The sequence below is a fragment of the Schistocerca cancellata genome, chromosome 1 (assembly GCF_023864275.1).
Source record: "Schistocerca cancellata isolate TAMUIC-IGC-003103 chromosome 1, iqSchCanc2.1, whole genome shotgun sequence".
Classification (NCBI taxonomy): Eukaryota; Metazoa; Arthropoda; class Insecta; order Orthoptera; family Acrididae; genus Schistocerca; species Schistocerca cancellata.
Genome location: NC_064626.1, coordinates 549174637 through 549196475, shown reverse-complemented (window position 1 = coordinate 549196475; position 21839 = coordinate 549174637). Strand labels below are relative to the sequence as shown.

The 21839-nt window shown below is 39.7% G+C and overlaps 1 protein-coding gene across 2 annotated transcripts in view; it reads left to right on the top strand.

Annotated features, from left to right (window-relative positions):
- The window catches only part of LOC126180190 (cingulin-like), a 469194-nt gene that overhangs the window by 287209 nt on the left and 160146 nt on the right, over positions 1-21839 (top strand). The window lies entirely within an intron of this gene.

The window sequence follows — 21839 nt, the reverse complement described above, 5'->3', positions numbered from 1 at the left end:
AAACTTTTAACTATGTTGTTTCTCCCTCCCTTTTCCCCAGGAAACTTTTAACTAATCTCCATGTATCATCATGCTTCTGCTTTCTTCTGAAACACCTACAAATTTTCAAAACCTCCCCCTCATCTGTAATCACATTACACATATTATTTTGAACTTGTTTTCTCCATCCCCACCATTATTTCCTGGACTATCTCCATAAGTAATCTTTAAAGCATTGGCAGTCACACTGTCCTCCCTTTGAATATACTTAACATCATAGTTGTACTACTGCGAAAAAATGCCCATCTGTTTATTCTGTTGTTATATAGTTTGTATTCCTGTAGGTAACATTATGCTGTAGTTCAATATAGAAAATTGCTTCATGACTCGAAAGATAGCTTTTAAACTTGTGAAATGCCCAATGTATAGCCAGGAGTTCCTTTTCTGTCAAGGAGTGTGATCTTTCTTGTTTTTGCAATATCCCACTTGGGAAAGCTATGGATTTTTGTCCAACTGCCGTAGAAAGATCCAAAAATATGCCTGTGACATACTCATCTTTATCAAGAGCATCAAGTACAACTCTTGTGAATTCTACTATGGCTGACTCCATATTTTTGCCACTTCGGAAACCGAATTGTGATTCGATTAAAAGATTGCCTTTATTCAGGTAATTCATTAACCTGTCTTCATAATTGCTTCTATTATTTTTGAAATGGGCCGGTAACTTCATGATCATTCCCCATTTACTTCATTCCAAACACACCTCCTGTAATACTTCAAAATGTTCTTCCATGGTTTTCTTGTTATTAAAATGTCATCCACATAAACAAGTATTTTTGAATTTATTTCATCCCCCATAACAAAATACAAAGCCCTAATAAATTCAGCAACAGATATAAGTACAAAAAGGTACAACACAATATTGAAAACATTGACCATTTTATAGAAATGTAGTGTATTTTCTAGAGCCTGAGTCTAAACAAATTTGATGAAAGCCAGAAGTCAAACTAAGCTACTCATACATTTAACATGTTCAAATTTATGTAGTAGTCCATCGATATTTTCAGAGTGGTCATTCTCTCTTTTCAGAAACTTATTGGTCTTGAATCAAGAACTAGCCTGACAGGTCACCTCGTTTTGCAAAAATTATCAGAAGATTGTTATATTCATTGCCACTTCTCTCTAAAATTCCCTCTGTTTTCATTTTTTAAATATCTCTCTCTACTCTTTTTGAATGAAGGAATCCCTCAGGGTTTTGTAAAAATGGTCAAAGAGGTTTAAGGTGTGTCTTACATGGATAGTTTTTGAGTCTTTATAGTTTATCACAAAATGCGCCCCACTTGGAATTCCCACAAAGCTGAGTCTTTGTGGTTTATCACAAAATACATCTCACTTGGAATTCCCAACAAGTTGCTTTTAGCTGTTCTTTCTATTCAGTCTTTCAAGTTATAGCTTCATTGAATTTACAGTTCACAAGCTCCTCAAAGTTTTGATCAAATGAATAAGTTAAACAGACTTCTTCAGAAAGGTGATGATTATCTCCATGGCTTCTTATTTCTCTAACATGGTTACATTCTTTTCCACAGTTTGCAGTACACACACCTATCTTAAAAGTTACACATTTCCTATCTCAATCAAAGCATGCATTTACTTTTACTATCTAATCCATCCACTGAGGGAAATTTACTGACAATTAGGGAATCAGTTTCTACTTCCAGTTTCAATAGTGAACAGCACTTGATTCCTCACCATTTTGCTGTGTCTTCCCTTTATTTTTACCCCTATTTCTGTTAATTCAACAGCATCCTTTCCCTTCATAATTTTATATGTAAGCTTCTCCATTACTCCAGAAATGGGACTTCCTGTGTCTATTAAGCATTTACCTTCCCAATCATTTATTTTCACTTTTATACACTTAAGCACCAAAGAAACTGGTACAGGCATGTGTATTCAAATACAGAGATATTTAAACAGGCAGAATACAATGTTGCGGTCGCAGTTGTTAGATTGGTTACTGCTGCTGCAATGGTAGGTTATCAAGATTTAAGTGAGTTTGAACATGGTTTTATAGTCAGTGCACAAGTGGTGGGACACAGCATCTCTGAGGTAGTGATGAAGTGGAGATTTCCCCACATGACCATGTCATGGATCTACTGTGAATATCAGGGATCTGGTAAAACATCAAATCTCTGACATTGCTGCGGCCTGAGAAAGATCCTGCAAGAAAGGGACCAACAATGACTGAAGAGAATCATTCATTGTGACAAAAGTGCAGTCCTTCTTCAAATTTCTGCAGATTTCAATGCTGGGCAATCAACAAGTGTTAACATGTGAACCATTCAACAAAACATCATCAATATGGGCTTTCAGAGCCAAAAGCCCACTCATGTACCCTTGACGAATGCATGACATGAAGCTTGATACCTCACCTTGTCCCATCAACAGCAACATTGGACTGTTGATGACTGGAAACACTTTGCCTGGTCAGATGAGTCTCGTTTGAAATTGTCTTGAACGGATGAACATGTATGGTTATGGAGACAACCTCATGGATCCACGGACCTTGCATGTCAGCAGGGTACTGTTCAAGCTGGTGGAGGCTCTGTAATGGTATGGGGCATGTGGAGATGGAGTGATATGGGACCCTTGATACATCTAGATACTACTCTGACAGGTGACATGCATGGAAGCATCCTGTCTGATGACCTGCATCCATTCATTCCCATTGTGTATTCTGACAGACTTGGGCAATTCCAGCAGGATAATGTGACACCCCACATGTCCAGAATTGCTACAGAGTGGTCCCAGGAACACTCTTCTGAATTTAAACACTTCCGCTGGCCATCAAACTCCTCAGACATGAACATTATTGAGCATATCTGAGATACCTTACTACATGCTGTTCAGAAGAGATCTCCACTCCCTTGTACACTTACAGATTTATGGACAGCCCCACAGGATTCATGGTGTCAGTTCCCTCCAGCACTACTTCAGATATTAGTCGAATCCATGACACATCATGCTGTGGCTCTTCTACGTGCTCGCGGGGGCCCTACACGGTATTAAGTGGTTGTACCAGTTTCTTTGGTCCTCCAATATATATGGACAGTCCAGCTCATCACTTAACTTTTTTCCAGCAGTATTTTCAAACAACAAATCATTTCCATTTTCCTTACAACTCAATTCTTCTACATTATATTTTTCAAAAGGTTCTTCACTTATGGTTTTTAACACATTAACAACAATACCTAATCCTGCATTTGTTCTATCTTTTTCTAACTGGCCAGTACTCTAAACAAGCTAGTATTTGTTGCCCTCTTTCTGATGCTTATTGCTTTGTGAGTTTTTTCCATCTATTGGGTAAGAGGTCTTATGGATTTTAGCAAGCATTCTGAGAACTTTTCATTGTTACAGTTATTCCCTAAGAATTCCACATTAACCAGAAAAATTTCTCTCCCTTCCTTTCTAAGTTGATGCATAAATTTACCTGATCCATATCTTCTCCATTCTCTCTTCCCAGTCCTTTAATGACTAATAGCTGACAAGCACTGGTAGACAATATCTGTTTCCCTGACATATCTCCACTAACAAACTCAGTCCACCTCATCTACATTTGTTTCAGTGTAAACCTTATCCTCAATTTTGCAGTCTTCAACATTACTTTCCTTGCTTTTAATAAAATCATCATCTTTATCTTCATCATAATAATTCTCAACACCCCAATCCATAGCCTGTTCTCTCCTTAGCATGATATCCACACTTTGCTGTTGTCCAGTACTCACCTTAATTCTGTCACCTTATCTCTCTTCAAATAATGTCGCCTTATCAAAACTATTATGCTCAGTACTTCCCTATTTTGCATCTTGTACTGCATTTTCTGCCCACTTATAAAATTCTGGAAAAGTCTTAATGCCCATCTCTGGATCTCTTACATTATTATGCTCTCATTTACTTTATGGAACTTTGGTAAGCAATGATAGGCAGTGACAAATGACGCAGTGGTATGGACTACACAACACACTTTATTTTATAAAAGGACATAACACACTCAAGTCACAAGAGCGAACTGCCCTGCTATGGTCAACCATCAGAGATAAGACTGACAGTCATTTTCTCTGGTCAGCAATGGTAACGTACCTATTTTCATAGAGCCCACCCCCCATCAGTGCATAGCACAATGTGGGGGTCACAACTGGAAGGGGGGGGGGGGGGGGTAGGAAGGGAGTGCTGGTGAGGGTGGTCTGGTCTGGTGCAAGTTGTAGAGATGATAGTCTGATAGTCACAATCATGGAATAGGTGGGTGCATGGATAGTGCAGCCTGCACGGATGAGCATGGGGTGAGGGGGAAATGGAAAAGATGAATCCCCCAGTATGTGTGTGTTGGACGGGATTGTGAGGAGCTCACTGCCCAGAGAGGGCAGGCGAGTAGTGGAGATGACCAGGCGGATGTCGTCAGTGAAACATGTGTGCAGAGTTGTGGGGTCAATGTTATCAGCTAAGGTGAGAACTTCCCAAAAATGGTGTACCGGGGACTCAACTGAGACCATGCAATCATCATGGGCCCCTGTGACTGCCAGATCCTTGTCTGTAACTGTGACACTATGATTCTCTGGGCAGAAGCATTAGGTGTCAAGTAACATCTGGGAAGGAGGGGACACAGTTGCAGGGGGAGAAGGTTGGTGAGTCTGGCGTGGGGGAGGTGAGGGAAGCTACCATGATGGTAGAGTCCGTAATGGGGGGGCTTGTTGATGAGATTGATGAGATGATACTAGGTTGGTTTCAGTCAGTTGATAGAGGCTGTGACTGGCTTACCATGAAGCAGAACATCACAGGTGTTGGGGCTGTGTAGGAGAACTTTATACGGGTATGAGAATGGGGGCTGGAGTGCAACGTGGACAGTATTATCATGCAGCATGATGTGGTTGCAAATAGCTAGGTGTTTGGAGAAAAATATTTTAGTAGTGGTATGGGGTGAGGGGGGGGGGCAGGGGGAATGTGACGGTTGGCAGTGTGACTCCAGATGCTGTCAACCAAGGCGGGAAGTGTGGGAAGTGGCAGCCGGAAGAGATGAAATCACTGGAAAGGGATAGTGACTCACCATATAAAATCTTGGCTAGTGAAGTAGTGAGGTCTTGTTTGTGTGTCATGTTGACATCCAGCAGCACCTACGGAAATATGTTGGACAAGACACCCCTGTGGCACATGAGTGCGGCCTTTAAGCTGCGATGCCACTTCTCAACAAGCCAACTAGCTTGAGAATGATAGTTAGTGGTTCTGTAACGAGTAATGTGGCATAGTTTACAGAGTTCAGCAAACAGCGGGGACTCAAATTGCCTACCTTGGTGTGTGGTTATGAAGTCAGGGCAGCCAAAACATATGAACCAGGGTGACAAGATAGCTCTGACAACTGTTTCAGCAGTGATGTCATGGATAGGGGTAGCCTCTACCCAATGTTTTACCTGGTCAACAATGGAGAGGAGGTAGCTGTTGTTGCTAGGTGGGAAAAGGGGACTGACCAGGTCCACATGGACGTGTTGGAAGTGTTTCTTCAGTATCTGTAAAGTGCCTAATTGGGGGCTGAGTGTGCGAGGAGGTTTTACATTGCTGGCATAGTACAAAGGCCCTCATCCACTTGCAGCCTCACTTAACATGGGGACAAACATATCCAGGGTTGACACAAGTTCTGGAAATCAGGGAATTACACACATGTCAGGAAAATAAGGAAATATCATGGAAATTTGTAAAAAACACTGGAAAAATCTTGTTTTTGTCTCAGTAGCTGAAATTTTTTGTTCACTGAAATGTCATGCATCGTCGCTGTTTGGATGTAGCTGAATACGTGTGCCACTTCCCTACTCTCTCATTCTCACTGCTTCTCCCCTTTCTACCACTACCCTCAGTTTTCAGTCAATGTTGCCACCACATCTTGTCACTTGTCTGGCAACTGCTGATGAGAGGTAGGAGGGCATGAGAAGGGGATTGCTTGGACCTGATATTCAGAGACTGTTGCCAGCTGGAGATGGTCGTCAGGTGTGTATGAGATGTGTCTGAGTGATTGTGTGAATGTTTGTGTGTTCCCATTTTTCAACAAAAGCTTTGGCCAAAAATGTAGTTGTGAGAGGACAATTGTCTTTTCCATGTGGCTGTCTGTGACTCAGCAATCATCTTTATGGTGAGTTGCTACCTATCCTCATTACTATTGAATCTCAGAGTATTCGTGCAAGTTATTTGTTGGATGGATTGATCATCACACTCTCATTTTATCAACATGGTGTCTGTGACATGTGAATAGCTGACGGCCCAAAAGTGCAGGAAATTTCTGTGGGTATCTCTTAATGGACTGGGCCTGCTGATCGTCTCCCACTAATGTGCAGGTCCCACCAATCGGATCTAGTCTCACTGATCTGCCCACAGGCTGGGTCTGTTTGTGTATGGCGTAATGCAGCAGATTTTTGTGGTTTACCTATGGACCCACGACTGTGGTGCCTCTCATCAGGCCAGACACCAAGGGCAAGGGATTTCAGGAATTGTGACTGTCTCACCACAAGTACATTGTACAGTGCACATTTTATTGACATAGTAGTTTATATATTAGAAAGTGTGGATGATAAAAAAGAAGGAAACTGTGGCAGTTGCTGGCAGTTTATGAGCTAAGTACTCAAGTATATCATGAAATAAAAATCACACAATACCTGAAAAATAATAGACATAACACAGTGGGGAATCACCAACAATAAGAAACACAGCAAAACCAACATTTTATTGATGGTCACCTACGGTGTTGGTTTACACAACTGTTCCCCACAATACACACTTCTTTCAAGAGGCCTTCTTTTTTCTGAGGTTGTTTCTGAAGTCATTGGAGGTATTTTAAATCTGTCTTGTGACTCCAAGGAAATGTGTATTTTTGTCATCAAATGTGTTTTGATTTATTGAGATAAAACAACTTCATTGGTCTTAATGAAACATATATACCACCTGGCTTGCTTTCTCCATCTAAAAACTGTTCATTATGAAAGATGTTGTGTTAGTATTTAAGATTTTTGCTCAACCTTTAAAAATACAGAACTCCTTAAATTTGTTTGGCAACTTATGTCTTTACTTACCCTTGAGATTTCAAAATTTGTTAGGGGAAAATGCTAAAACTTGTCTGGAAATCAGGGAAATATCAGGGAATTTCACTTGGGGTAACTTTTAGCAACCCTGGTATCACTCAGTTGTAATCCAAGTAGTAGGTTTGACACCAGGGTGAATGAGGCTGTGAAACAAGTCGAAAATAATTCTGGAGAATTGTGGGATGAGCAGGCTTGTGTGTCTCTGGGACGTGTTGCAAAGGACAGGGCAGGTTGAATGAAGGTAGACTTTGACTCAGTGAGAGGGTGGAGGAGGCATTGTTTTAAGAGGTCCTGTAGCTGAGGGTCATCCTGCTGAATCTGTGCGAGCTGGTGGAAGTCGATCGTGGCTGAGATGGTGGCGAAGCATGGCAAGCAGTCGGCGACTACATTGTCTGTGCCTTTCACGTGGTGGATGTCTGTAGTGGATTGCATAGTGAATTAGAGATGATGGTTATGGCTGAGGCACTCGTCCTTGGGTGGACTATGGAAGGTATTGGCTAGGGGCCATTGTTCTGTGTAAATGACAAGGAAGCATCCTTCAGTATCTTCTCTGAAATACCGCATGGCCTTAAGAGGCCTGTAGCTTCCAGTCATAAGATGTTCACGGGCTCTGTGCCTCAGTCAGCTTACAGTAGAAGCAGTGCAACAGTTGATTGGGGCCAACAACCTCTTGCTGAAGCACAGCTCTTATCTATAAATTGCTAGTGTCAGCAGTGATGGACAGGGGAACTTCTGGAAGTGGGTGAGCTGAGGTGGCTGCCTGAACCAGATCATCCTTGACTGCTTGGAAGACTTGCTGCATGTCCATAGTATACATAAGCTTCCTTTGACCGGTTGCATTTTTGCCTTTGGAGCCCTGTGTTAAGGGTTCATGCAGGGAAGCGACATGGGACAAGTGATGGTGATAGAAATTGACCTTCCTGGGGAAATAGCACAGTTTGTGGTAATCGCATGGTGGCAATAGGTTATGAATCAGCTTGATGTGCTATGGAGTCTGGCGAATGCCAGAAGCATTAACAATTTGGCCCGAGAAAATGACTTGCACCTGATGAAGTTTACACGTGACAGTATTGATTACTACACTGTTGACTTGAGAACGCCAAGAACTTGTTTAAGCTAGGTGGAATGGGTGTCCATGTCTGGGGAAAAAATGAGGATGTACTCGGGATATGTGTAACAAAAAGAAAATTTAAAAATTAGGCTGTCTATAAAGCATTTCCAGATTTGTGCATCGTTTCATAGTCCATAAGGCATGAAACGAAACTTAAAGAATCCAAAAGGTGTGGTTATGGCAGTCTTGTGAATGTCACCTTTGTACATTGGTATCTGCAGATACACCTTCTTTCAATCAGTTACATTGAACGCTTTAGCACTGACAAGATAGCGTGTGAAATCTTGGATATTGGGGACCGAATAATTGTTCATGGTTATGTGAGCATTCAACACATGGTAGTCCCCAAAAAGTATAGCCAAACCATCCTTCTTAGGGATGAGGCAGATGGGGGAGGCCCAGCTGCTATCTGATGAGTGGATGATGTCAGCTTGTAACAACTCGTCCACTGCTGTCTTCGCCATGTGGAAGCAGTCAGAGGAAAGACATCTGGTGCACTGACTAACCAATGGGCCAGGTGCATCATGCAGTTGTTGATGGCTTCCAAGATAGAAAGATCATACAAGGTGGAGCCACTGGTTAAGAGTTTGTCAGCATGGGCCATGCGGAGGTCGGTGTCCTGAGCAACGGAAATGACATCAGATGTCAGCTATAGGCTGGAGCCGGGTTGCCTGAGCAAGGCAATAGCCTGCACATGTGCAGCATGGTCAGCGAGCCGAGGGTGTTCAGATGCAGCATGGCAGGCAGTGCCACGTGCAGATGCTGTCTTGGTCTGTGTGGTAGGGGATTGAGATGGCAGACTGAAGATGGCATACTGTGTAGGTGCAGGTACAGCATTGGTGAGGCAGTTCTCCACAAGAGTGGCCACAGAGCAGGAGGCGGCATACTGTGTAGGAGTGGTTGCAGTGTGATAGGCATCGTGTAGCACAGGCATGGGGATGGAGCAGATGAGAGATGATAGTGTGAGTGTGGCACAAATGACAGCAGTTAGCAAAGGAGCAGACACACAATAAGCGGCAGTCAATGTACTGACTTGGCTAAACAGTGAGGCAGGGGCAGCTGCATCAGATGACTTGAGTTGTTGTGTAACAGGTGCATGTCCGCAAGCATGGATGACAGGTGAAGAATGGAGGTGCTCATGGGTGGGCAAGCCTCTGCGAGTTCTTCCTGTGCTGTTTGGATGTGGCTGCACAGGGACATGTTGTCTTGCCAGAGTTGAGTGAGTGTCTCTTGTGTGTCCATACACTGTTGACATATGTGTAGTAAGCAGTCAGTGCAATCCACACACTGTTGTATGTACCATTGTATGGGCATGGCTATGAGTGAAGTAGTGTCAGCATCATTGCGTTGCGGGAGAGAGGCAGCTTGAGTGCATGTCCTGTCAGCAGCATGTTCAGGAGGCATATAGATGAGCTCGTTTGCATGCAGTAAGGGCACACAGGGAAAGGCCCAAAGGAAATCAGCACCCAGGACTGGCTCCATAGTATTGGCAATGATGAACGACCACATGAAGAGTGGAGTGAAGCTGAGGTCTAGAGTCCATGTTGGGATTCCCCCTAACTGCAATAGGAAATCTGTTAGCACCTTACAAGCAAAGGTGTGAGTCTTCAGACATGGGCAAAGCAGCTGTGTGAGGTGCCATGCTGGTCTGCTATCTGATGTTGACCGGCAAATGTAGTCTGCTGACATGATCGAGGATGTAGAAATGGTTGTTCAGAGTGACATCAGAAGCCGGTGGGTTGGCAGCAGCTTTGTGTATGTCAAGGTAGCCTCATTCACAACTCAGGGTGCCTCTTGCAGGACATGAGGTGAGTTTGGTTAGTCACAAGGTTGACAACAGAGGCGTGCAGTGTTGCCGAAGTGGGTGTGGCACCAACAGAGTCAAAACCACATGTGCATGGCTGCCGATGAACCGAGAGTAACAACTGGAGCCAAGTTTGTTTTATAAACACAGGGGCCCGGTGGCCGCTGTACCATCAGAACTGGGCAAGATGACAGTGCTCGCTGACTGTTGGTGGCTGCCAGAGGTCAGGCCCATAGCAGTGCAGCATGCATATCCATACCATTTTTGGGAGCTTTGTTGATGCTGTGCCTATGTCAAGAAATGGTGAAAAACAGGACAGGCAGGTATTGGGAGACAGGTTACTAGTGGAAAGTAAAGTCTTCTGCACCTGGAATGGGTGCTTGATGATCCAGATTATCCACAGAACCTTGTTCCTCATTGTACATGATGCACAGATCTAATTTTCTATGGAGATGCTGCCACAATTTGTAAGAGGTCCCATTCTATAAATGTTCAGTGTAAAGTACCTGGTGAGAGTTGTTCTTTGGGAGAGTGGGAGAGGCATCATAAGAGCATTGTTTTGGCAGTCCCCTACTTGTCCATAGATGGTGGTGCAAGGATGTTGTCATAGATAACGTCAGTATGCAGCATGGGTGCTAAGGTGATTTACTTCTCGTCACCTGTGATGATGGCATTGGAGATGAACATGCTTTCGATGATCATGAACTAAGGTGCTGGTTGTCCATACGGAATGATGGTAGTGTGATCCGTGAAGCAGTTAACTGTCCGGTTTGGTAATGTGGTTAGAATACAGCTGCACAGCACAGGGAGAATTCCAGGTGGGCAGTGGCTGGTAATGCAGATAGCTGCACGGAGCGGAGAGTGGATGGCCTGCTGTGAGGTGCGCGTTATACAGCATGCACATTGGGTGGATAAGTGTCCGATGTGTATGATAATGTTCACAATGTGGTCAGCATTGGTCTGTAGTTCAGTTCATGAAAATGTTGACGGAATGCAGGGATAGACATTACACTGGTAGAGTCCATAACAAAGTCAGTAAGCAGATTGTCAGTTTCATTGCTTTGTTATGCTACTGCAATTTGTGATGAGTCTGCAATGTGAGAAGTGTCACTCTCACTTTTAATCACTTTAGCAATGTACGGAGCACTGTTCATGTGTGTCTGTAGTGAGGGATGCAAGAGTTCAATGAAATTCGCTGTTGGCATAACACAATGGGGATGTAAAGGCCACATTCTTGTGACATGAATTTGCACTATTTTAAAGTTCACTCAAAGTTTTGGGTCACCAATGTGCAACTCTGGTATGTAGTGATAGAAAATGGTAGGTGACACACTGGTAAAGAGTGCACAAGACACTTTATTTTATAGAATCTTAATAGATACAAAAATACTGGTACACAACGTAACACATTCAAATCACGGAGCAAACTGCTCTGCTGCTGTCAACCATCAGAGACACAGGCGCTGACTCTATGGGGCCTGAGGGGGCCCGAGCCCCCTCCAAAATTCGTTTGGGGGGGGGGGGGGGAGGAGCTCCCCCAATAATTTAAGAAAATGATTAGTTATATTATGCTTTGTTTTATTTTTTTTTATTTTTGAGCTTTTCCTCATTACAGAGGCTTATCTCCAACATAATAATTTACTTGGAAATTACAATACAAACAATAAACGTTCTTAAACTATAATCTCAAAATATTTCTCCAGGTGTCTCGATCTTGTGTGTCCTCATCCTCTGCGCCCATTATGCTCTGTAAAATCACAAAATTATGTTGGAATTTTTTATTTTCCTTGTTTGACAATAGTTACCTTTTAAAATACATCCAGTAATGAGTTGAAACAAATAATTATTATGGTAGTAAGCAGGTTAATGAAAAATGAGTTGTGTGAATCATGATAGTGTTACAGTGCTGCGGGCAAACTTAGAATTTGTCCTGGTGCATGAACCTGCTGGTAAAGTCTGGTGCTGGTGGGCCAGCACTGTGGCAGGAGAAACATCAAAAGGACTGGAGCAGAAGTGCCTGGAACCCTATGCCTCACGTCACCTTGACACTTTGAGACATTACGACGCCATGGCTATATAAAGCCCACACTGCTGTTGCAGTCATTCAGTGTGGATAGTTTCATTCAGTGCATGCTGCAGACGTGTTTAGTGTTCCGACTTTAGTGTCTAGTTGACTTTTTTATATGACTATATTTTATTTGTTTACTTTAGTCTGTTAGTGTATTGTGAATTAAGTTTGCAATGGATAAATTGTTTACCAAAAAGGCACACTTGGAAGTTGCTGATACTGCAAGTCAATCTCCAACAATTATTGTATCACCAACTGCTTCATCATCTGCAGGCGAGAATCACAATTTTCTTCAAAAACGATGATGCATTTACTTCCTGAGGGTTCTCTAACTGGAAAAAGGCTTTGGAAAAATTCTGTCTTCATGAAAATATGTTTATGCATAAAGAAGGTGTTCTGAAACTAAATTCTGTCACTAACCAAAGTGTGGCCACCCAATTGAATGAATGGTTAGGTAGTGATATGAAGGAAGGTTGTTTAGCTCTTGAGACAATTTTCACTACCATACAATTTTTATGCCAAAAAGGACTAGCAATTAAAGGTCATGAAGATGTAAACTCAAATTTTTTTCAATTGTTGGAACTCCAAAAGAATGACATACCTGAGTTTAAAGATTGGTTAGGGCGTTTGGGGTCCCATGATATTCAAGATGAGATCACTGATCTACTAGGAAAGTCTGTGTTGAGAAAGGTATTGACTTCAATCAAGAAGACTGAACATTTTTCTATTATGGTTGACTAAACAAGTGATTCTTCGATTCATGAACAAGTGTCACTTTGTATTCATACTGTCGTTGATTCGTTACTCATCAACGAAGACTCTATTGGCTTATATGAGATCCCCAACACTGAATCACAAACGCTGTTTAGTATTTTAAAAGACTTTTTGCTCATCTTGATCTGTCAATGGATAACTTAAGAAGACAGTGCTATGTTGGTGCCTCAAATATGACAGCTAAGTTCAAAGGACTAAAAAAGTTAGTTTTGGATATACAACCAAAAGCATGCTATGTGCACTGCTCTGCTCACAGTTTAGACTTGGCAGCTGTAGACAGCTTATGTCTATGAGGGATATTATGGCTTTAGCCAAGGACTTAATAAACACTGTAAAAGGATGGGACTTTTCAGAAGCATATGTTGTGCGAGTGCCAATGAACGAGCTGGTCTATGACCCCTTTGCCCGACTTGGAATATGTGAGCTTCTAGTATCTTGAGAATATTGAAAAAGTTTGAAGAACTTGTAGAGTTTTTTGAAACATTTTCTGCAGAGGACAAAACAGAGGCTACCTTGAGTCAATGTTTTAATTCAAGACTTATTTCTTTTTATGTCTTTATTGCCATGTAATAAAGGTTGTCAATGAAAAAAATTCAGTGCCCTCATCGAAGTGTTACTGATCTGGAAAAAATATATGAGGGCTTTGTTTGTATATTGAATGGAAGGCATGATTGTTTTGAACACTTTTGGGAATTGTGTTTAAAAGAAAAACCTTCACAAGTTGATGACCCCACACTTCCTCGGAATCGAAGTGTACCAAAGAACTATGAAAATAACAAAGCCAGCTCACCACACACTTTCAAAATCCCAAAGGAATACTACAAAGATATTTGCATTGAAGTTTGTGAAACAGTGCAATCTTGCATTACTGAGGGGTTTGCCTCAACTGGATTCACACAGGTCATTGCAGTTGAACAAGAGTGCTTACTTTTAGTAAACAGAGGTGAAACAAATTTTGAAAAATCAACTGAGTTTTTCGAAAATGACCTAGACATTGAGAGACTGTGCTTGCATTTGAATATGTTAGCCAATATAGCTAATAAAAAACAACTGGTCTGAAAAAACATGCGTGATGTAAGAAAGTACATTATACAAGAGCCTGCAGTTGGAGAAATGTTGCTGAAGTAGTGAAGTGCATTAAGCCTCTCCAAGTAGTTCCTATTACTTCAGCAACAGTAGAATGGTCATGTAGCACACTTAGATGTCTGAAGTTACATCTCCAATCAACAATGGAACAGAAGCGATTAAGCAACTTGGCTGTTCTTCATGCCCACTGAGATGTTTTGAATGAATTGGATATCCAACCAGTCATCAACAACTTCATATTCAGTAATCCAGTCAGATGGTTGACATTTGCATCTTTCTAAAGACACTCTAGCTCTAATAATGGCGTTTAGAGCAATATTAAATTTTCAGTTTCAAAAGATTATTACTAGTTTAGTACTGTATTACAATATTACTATAATACTGAATTAGTTATTTTCAAACACTTAAATATGATTAGGGTGTAAGATGCAATTAAAACCCACTATTTACATACTTTTTAATTGAAAGTATTAGGCATACTGTATTAACTTTATTAACTGTATTAAAGCATTAATTTTTAGATATTGTTTTTATTTAATAAATCCTGGGCCTTATTCAAAGTTAGTTTAAATTAGCTATTTCACTTATTAATCAAAGTGCTATTATTGCACAACAGCAATATTTTATGTTTTATTCCTTTGATGATAGGTTAGGATTTATTTAAATATAATTTCAGTCTTTTCAAAGTTATATATTTACTGCTCTGTAATAGTCTATAATCATGATTATTACTGTAAATTAAATTAGCTTTTTACGAAAACACCGTGTGTGTGTATGTTTTGTTTCTTTTTTCAAAGGCAAAAAATGTGTCAGGCTTGTTGAGTTTCCTGGAGTGTCGAGCTATCGAGAGTCCAGTTTTGGGGTTCTAATGTTGATCATGTGACTATAAAATGCTTAAGAAAAACTATTTTTCATCTAAAATTTACAAAATTTCCGAGGGCAAGAACCCCAGTATGTCCCCCCCCCCCCCCCCCCCCCCCCCCCCCCAATATTTTTTTTATAAGTCTGCGCCCCTGATCAGAGTTAAGGATAAGACTGTGAGGCATTTTCTCTGGCCAGTGATGCTAATGTTCCAACAACTTTCTGAACAATAATTAGCCCCTATAGTGTCCTAAATTTTTTGTTAAATTTAATGTGTTCATATGGCAGGTAGAATAGCTGTTTTTTTCCCATTTACTGTTATTAAACTTCGCTCTTTTATTATAGTCCAAATTATAAGCCCTACAATTCCTTGATGTGTTCACCTCAAAACTGTAGACCCTCATTGAAGTGCTTTTAAGTTCTCCTGCTTATTTTCCTCAACGTCTTCTACTTCAATTTTCATCATTTCTTCCCACTGTCTGTCTCTTACATTTCCATTACAATCTCTTGCACCAAGGTTCTGATTTTCAAACGTGTGGTTCCCACACTCTTTTCTCCCATAGTTTGCCCTACTGGACAATAATTCCATCCATCATGATGATTACTTTCATGATTAATGTTCTGCTCCCTACTTATTTTCAAAGCCCCGTCTGATTTATCAATAAATTTGAAGAAGTGATCCAGAGAACCATTTGGCCTATGGACAAAAGCCCACCATAACCTGTGAGATAACCTTCCGTTAAGTGCACTGGTTTGCATCATTGCATCAAAAGCTTTACCTAAGTGCCCTAATTTATTTAGTTGGTTCCTACAGAAATTCTTCTTAAAACCGTTCTTCTCTCTATAAACAAGACCATTCAAAAATTCATTCTTGATTCTAGCCTGTTTTGATTCTGTCCAAAGTTTATTCAAATATTTTTTCCAACATTCTTACGTGATCTCCACAGATCAAAGTTAATGTTTGCACATGACAAAGCTTGTCCTTCAAAAAACTTTTTGACAGATTTAACTTTAAAATTGTCTGTCATACCAGACACAAAGTTATCTTTACAAAGCTGTAAAAAGTCGACAGAGTGAAAATTGTCACAGGTAAAACTTTTAACTGGTAAGTTGTACCACATAATGCCACTGTTTACACACACATTTTTGGTATCAAAGTTTTCTTCAATTTCTACTAACTTTTTAACTAAGACATGAACATCATTGTTTACATTTATTTATACATCATTTGCCATTTTCTTTAAATAAGTTATTCATCCCATTCATTCAGCATCTAAATGACAGGCTCTTTCTTCTACAGTATTTTATAGTTTATAGTTGTTCAGTGGCCTTTTGGTAGGTTCTTTAACGAATTCATTTTCTAAAAGTATGACCCTACTTTCAGTGGCAACTACTCTTGCATCAATGCCCTTTAAACCAGCCTCAACCCTAGATTTTAGTTCCAAAGTCTATTTATTTCATCATAATTGGTCTTCATAACAGATTCTAAAGGGCTTTCACTATACCTTGTACTTCTGCTTTTAAGGACACACGTATGGCAAAATACATTCTTGTACTTGAAATTATATACATCCAAAAATATTACAGCTAAAATAATAAAAATTGAGACATTTATGTACAATGTAATGCTTGATATTCTGTGCAAATTTTGTCTGAGGATGCACAGGATTTGAATTTTTAATTAGGATTTGAATTTTTAATTATCATTGTTTATTGTAATGTATCTTTTCTCATAAACTAATCAAGTAATAAAATTGGAATTTCACAGTTTACATTTGCGTAAGAGGCTAAGAAAATATGTGGAACAGATTTTTCTTTAAGGTCATAGTTGCTGTGGAATTAATTTTTTAGTTTTGTGTTACCTGGGACTGGTCTATTTTTCTGAAATTTAAAGAACTTTTCTCAGAGAAAAGATAACAGAAAAGTGCTGCATAGGATTATTTAGTAAGTCATTATTAATAACTATGCCGAATTTCAGTATGTTAGTTTTTATAGTTCCTGAGTAAAGGTACATCATAGATCAATTCACATTTAAAGTTTTTATTTCCATTTTTTGAAAATATTTATATACCTCAGCTGTCCATATCTGTAATCTTTATTCTCTTTCTCATCTTCCTCAAATAACCTCTTCTGCAGCCTCCTGTGCCTAGCCAACTTTTACATTTTTCCTTTTGGTGCCTGATATTTGTCTAGTTGTGCTTCATCAATGCATCTGAGTATCTTCAGTGTGAATGCACCTAGATGAAAGTCTAGTCTCTGCAGGCTTTAATCCTACCTACATTTCCACTATTGAACACTAGACAAGCATCACTTGCAGTTACCTTCACAGCAACTGAGGACACAAATACTGTTTTTGGACAATGTATCCATATAAGCTGATTGTAGCTCACATTTGTATTCTGTGTTTTCCCATGTACACATTTTTTCAGCTGTTCAGAATTGGCTAGGTACCTGAAAGTTCATTTTATAATATCTAAAACAGCAAGTGGCAAACCATGTTTGTGGGTGTATGGGTTCCCACTGGCTTCTGCGTGAAGATATTTGTGCCATGCTATGTCACAAGGGAATGATGAGGATTATCACCTGTGGAAATTTTTTGAAAGAATGTTGCCCACATGGCTTGCTGCTTTGTTTTCACACTGCTAAGTCAACACTGATATCTTTTCTGTAATATATTTGGAAAGTGTGAATTTCCTTGTCTGTCCGTCTATTAACAGCTACCAGTGGTTCTCCATTTTCTAACTTCTTGCCTTTCATTCCATTTTCTAATTTCTTGTCTTTCATTTCTTTCGTCAATCTGAGAACTCTAGTTTGTAAGTCATAAGGATTGCTCACTGAAACAGTCTTAAAAGCACTGGAATCTCCATCATGTAGATAATTAACATATCTAACACCACATTCTTCAACTGACCTTTGGAATGTTAGTTTCATCCCAGCTTCTTCCATCCCACCACTTGGCCCCTGGTAATTCTTGTTGCATACTTTCTTGTGTTTCTGCTGCCATCTTTCTTCTTTACTGCCATAATTGTTCTTTCTTGTGTCACACTGATAGCAATATTTGCTCATTACTTGGAAGTCTAAGATTTTCCCCTGTATCCTCACTAATGACAAATGTACACCATGAAGTGCTGTGTGGCCACTCTTCATCCAGGTTCCATCACAAGAGACACACTGATCTGTCTTCAGTACAGTGTCCTTCCTCCCCTTCGTTGTTAGTATCTAGAGCTTCCTCAGCAGTTGCTTAGATGTTCTCCTTGCACTCAACTTCAAGAGCAGGTTCTGTTGTAATAACTGAATCTAGTCACTGGTGCAGGGATGTTCATCAAGACACAAAACAAATTTATGCTATCTCTGCCTACACCTAAACATCTCATGGTGTAACATGATCTTGTATTCACCTCATACATCTTCCCATGGAGAACAGAAGTGCTGAACTGAACATCATATTTACAAGCATTACACAAAATACATATATTACTTACAATGCCAATTCTGTCACTGTCATCACAGCCTAAGGCCCTTTGACACACAGTTACCATATGCACATGAAACATAATCATGTGGGCAAGTATTTCTAAGTGTATTAACCTAAATCCACTAGAAAACTCATCTTTGGCACTGTACACAGCATCATTAATTTTCTTCTTTTGTGGAAAATTGTTCTTCACACTTAGGAGCAATATCTGTAATATTGTTATATAAATTCTTGTACCTTTTGCATGTGAAATTTGACAATTTTTAGAATATGAATCCACTGTTACATCCATTTTGAACAAAATGGGCTGATATATGCAAAGCTAAAAACTAAAATAAGTTTGTAGTATGTACTGTTCCTTTTTTTTATTTAAAAAAAACTACATTGTAAACAAAGGAACAAGCAAAGATAATTTTTCTCACAGCTTGTAGACATACTTGTGGTTCTTTCTGATTGTGAATGAAAAATTAGTGCACAAAAAATTTCTAGCATAGAGAAGGTGTGGATCAGAGGGGGTGTGGCAGGTGCAGATACCAAACAAACTTTCCAAAACATAGTGCTATATAGAGTTTGATTATGAAACTATGTGATGTTATTCTTAAAGAATCAATCTAATAAATTATGCAATTAAAAAAATCGATTTTTTTTTTCAGTTTTGCCACACATCTGCCTTTAAAAAGTCATTAGAGGTTTTATTTGAGATTCTGATTGGTCACTATTGGATTTCATCTGAGATTCTAATTGGGCACTGATGAATTTAATTTGAGATTCTAATTGTTGCATTTTATTTCAAGTCTTAATACATTACTGTTAGATTTCATTGTATATTCCACTTTTTCTGACTTTGAGCCCATTTCTCCTATTTATCGTAACACGGATCTCAATAATTTGTTCCAGGCTGGTTTTATATCAACTTTCACATCATTTGAAATGTAAAAAATATCCTGACTCATATCTGAGCCCCTCCCCCCTACTGCTTCAGTTTTTCATGAATTTTTAACCCAATTAAAAAAGCTTCAGCCCAGAGAATTCCCAGTTTGGTAAAATTTTGTGCACTTAGCTTGTCTTAAAAATTGTAGAGGGAGACCAAGAGATGAATACACTAAGCAGATTCAGATGGATGTAGGCTGCAGTAGGTACTGGGAGATGAAGACAGCTTGCACAGGATAGAGTACCATGGAGAGTTGCATCAAACCAGTCTCAGGACTGAAGACCACAACAATAACAACAGCTTGTCTTTCCTTCTGAACCTCATGCAAAGGTTTTCTGATTGGTTTTTGACTTTCATTTAGTAGTGATCTGTCTATGAGTAAACTTATCTTTCAATCCCATGCAAAATTCCTTGTTTCTTCACAGCATTTTTTAGTAGCATCATATACATGTATCCTTGTGACGTTTATCTGTAATAAGGAAACTATTAGTGCTATGGCCAAAAGAGTTTTATAAATCCTCATAGGACCACACACCAATAATGATTTTCTGCTAATAAAGTACACAAAAATGTTTATCTTCTCTGACATTGCAAGTGAGTGAGAAGCACTGTAATGAGAGTTTTTGCATAGTAAGAGAGACATCATCAGAGTTTATAAAAGGTAGATTGCTCAGCTTGCAAATGACATCAGTATCTAGGCATCTGCATCATTTTAATTCCACTGCTGATGCCCTGGATTGTTTGTTAACACAAGCTTGAAACACTAGCACCCGTTTTCAAATTATGAGGTTTTATTCTTACTCAGTGTGGAACAATCCACAATTGGAAACACATTTCAGTATCACAAGAAAGAATGTAGATACTGAATGAACATAAATGCTAGGGCACAGTTTCAATGTCTTTCTGAAACCCACACCTCCAAAGAGTGCCACACGAAATTAAACCCTTTCAACAGCAAAACAAGCCTGCCACTACCAAGGGTAATATTGATAATTGTTCTCAAAGCTTCCAGAGTGTCCTAGAACATCATTTATGTGACTTCTGTTTTTGATCTTGGTTCAGTTTTAATTTATGAAGGAATTTTTTAGGTATTAATTCCTTTGAGGATTTTTTTTTTTAATAACAGTTGATAAAGTTATTTTTTAAGTTATTGAAAATATCTGTAAACCTGTTGAGGTCAGGTTATAATGAAACATTGCTTGAGTATGAATAGTATCACAATAAATATGAATAGTATCATATATTTTGCCTAATTTTATAATTATATCATAAAACAATATCAAATGATAGGGTTTTGTTTTATTAGCATTTGCTGTAAGTTGGCTTCATATTATAGCTTTGCAGCTTATTAAAATATTGATACATAAAAGAGAAATTATATTTGTGGCCAATTTGCCTCCAAGGTCTAGAGAACTTTGTGTGAAAATCCACAATCATGGATTACATAATTTATAAATAAAAATGAGTTTAAATCTGCCTGGAAATTAGGTGGTATTGCAGATTTCTGTATCCGAGATAAGTTCTGTTAGGTCTTCATTTACACCTAGGTGACAAAAATCATGGGATGGTGATAGGCACATATACAAATGGGCATAGTATCACATACATGAGGTGAAAGAGGCAGTGCATTGACGGAGCTTTCAGCTGTACCAAGGTGATTCATGTGCAAAGGTTTCCGATGAGATTATGGGCACACAATAGGAATTAGCAGACTTTGAATGTGGAATGGTAGCTGAGTATCAACAATGGTAGTTACAACTAGACACATGGAATACATGAGAGAATTCAGTATTATGAGATCCACAGTGTCAAGAGTGTGTGGAGAATGCCAAATTTCAGGCATTACGTCTCACCATGGACAACATAGTGGCTGATGGCCTTCACTTAATGACCAAGAGCACAGTGTTTGTGTAGAGTTGTCATTGCTAACAGTCTGGCAAAACTGTATGAAATAATCATAGAAATCAATGTGAGAAATACAATGAACACATCCATTGGGACAGTGTAGCCAATACTGGTGTTAATGGGCTAGGACCGCAGATAACCAAGGTGAGTGCCTTTGCTTACAGCACATCACCTGCCATGCCTGGGCTCATGACCATACTGACTGGACCCTAGATGGCTGGAAGACAGTAGCCTTGTCAGATGATTCCTGAGTTCAGATGGTAAGAGCTGGTAGTAGGATTTGAGTGCGGTGGAGACCCCATGAAGTCGTGGACCAGGTTGCCAACAAGGCACAATGCAAGCTGTGGTGGCTCCATAATGGTGTAGGCTGTGTTTGCATGAAATGGACTGGCTCCTTAGCTATGTTCAATTACTTGGAGTTGATTTGCTGTCATTCATGGACTCATGGTCCCAAACAATGATATAATTTTTAAGGATGACAACGCACCATGTTACCGGGCCACAGTTGTTCATCATTGGTTGGAAGAACATTCTGGACAATTCAAGTAAATGAACTGGCCAACTGGATCACCCAACATGAATCCCATCAAACGACATAACTGAGAGGTCAGTTCATGCATAAAACCCTGCATTGGGAATACTTTCAGAATTCTGGATGGCTATAGAGTCAGAATTGCTCACTATTTCTGCAGGGGACTTCCAACAACTTGTTGAGTCCATGTGATATTGA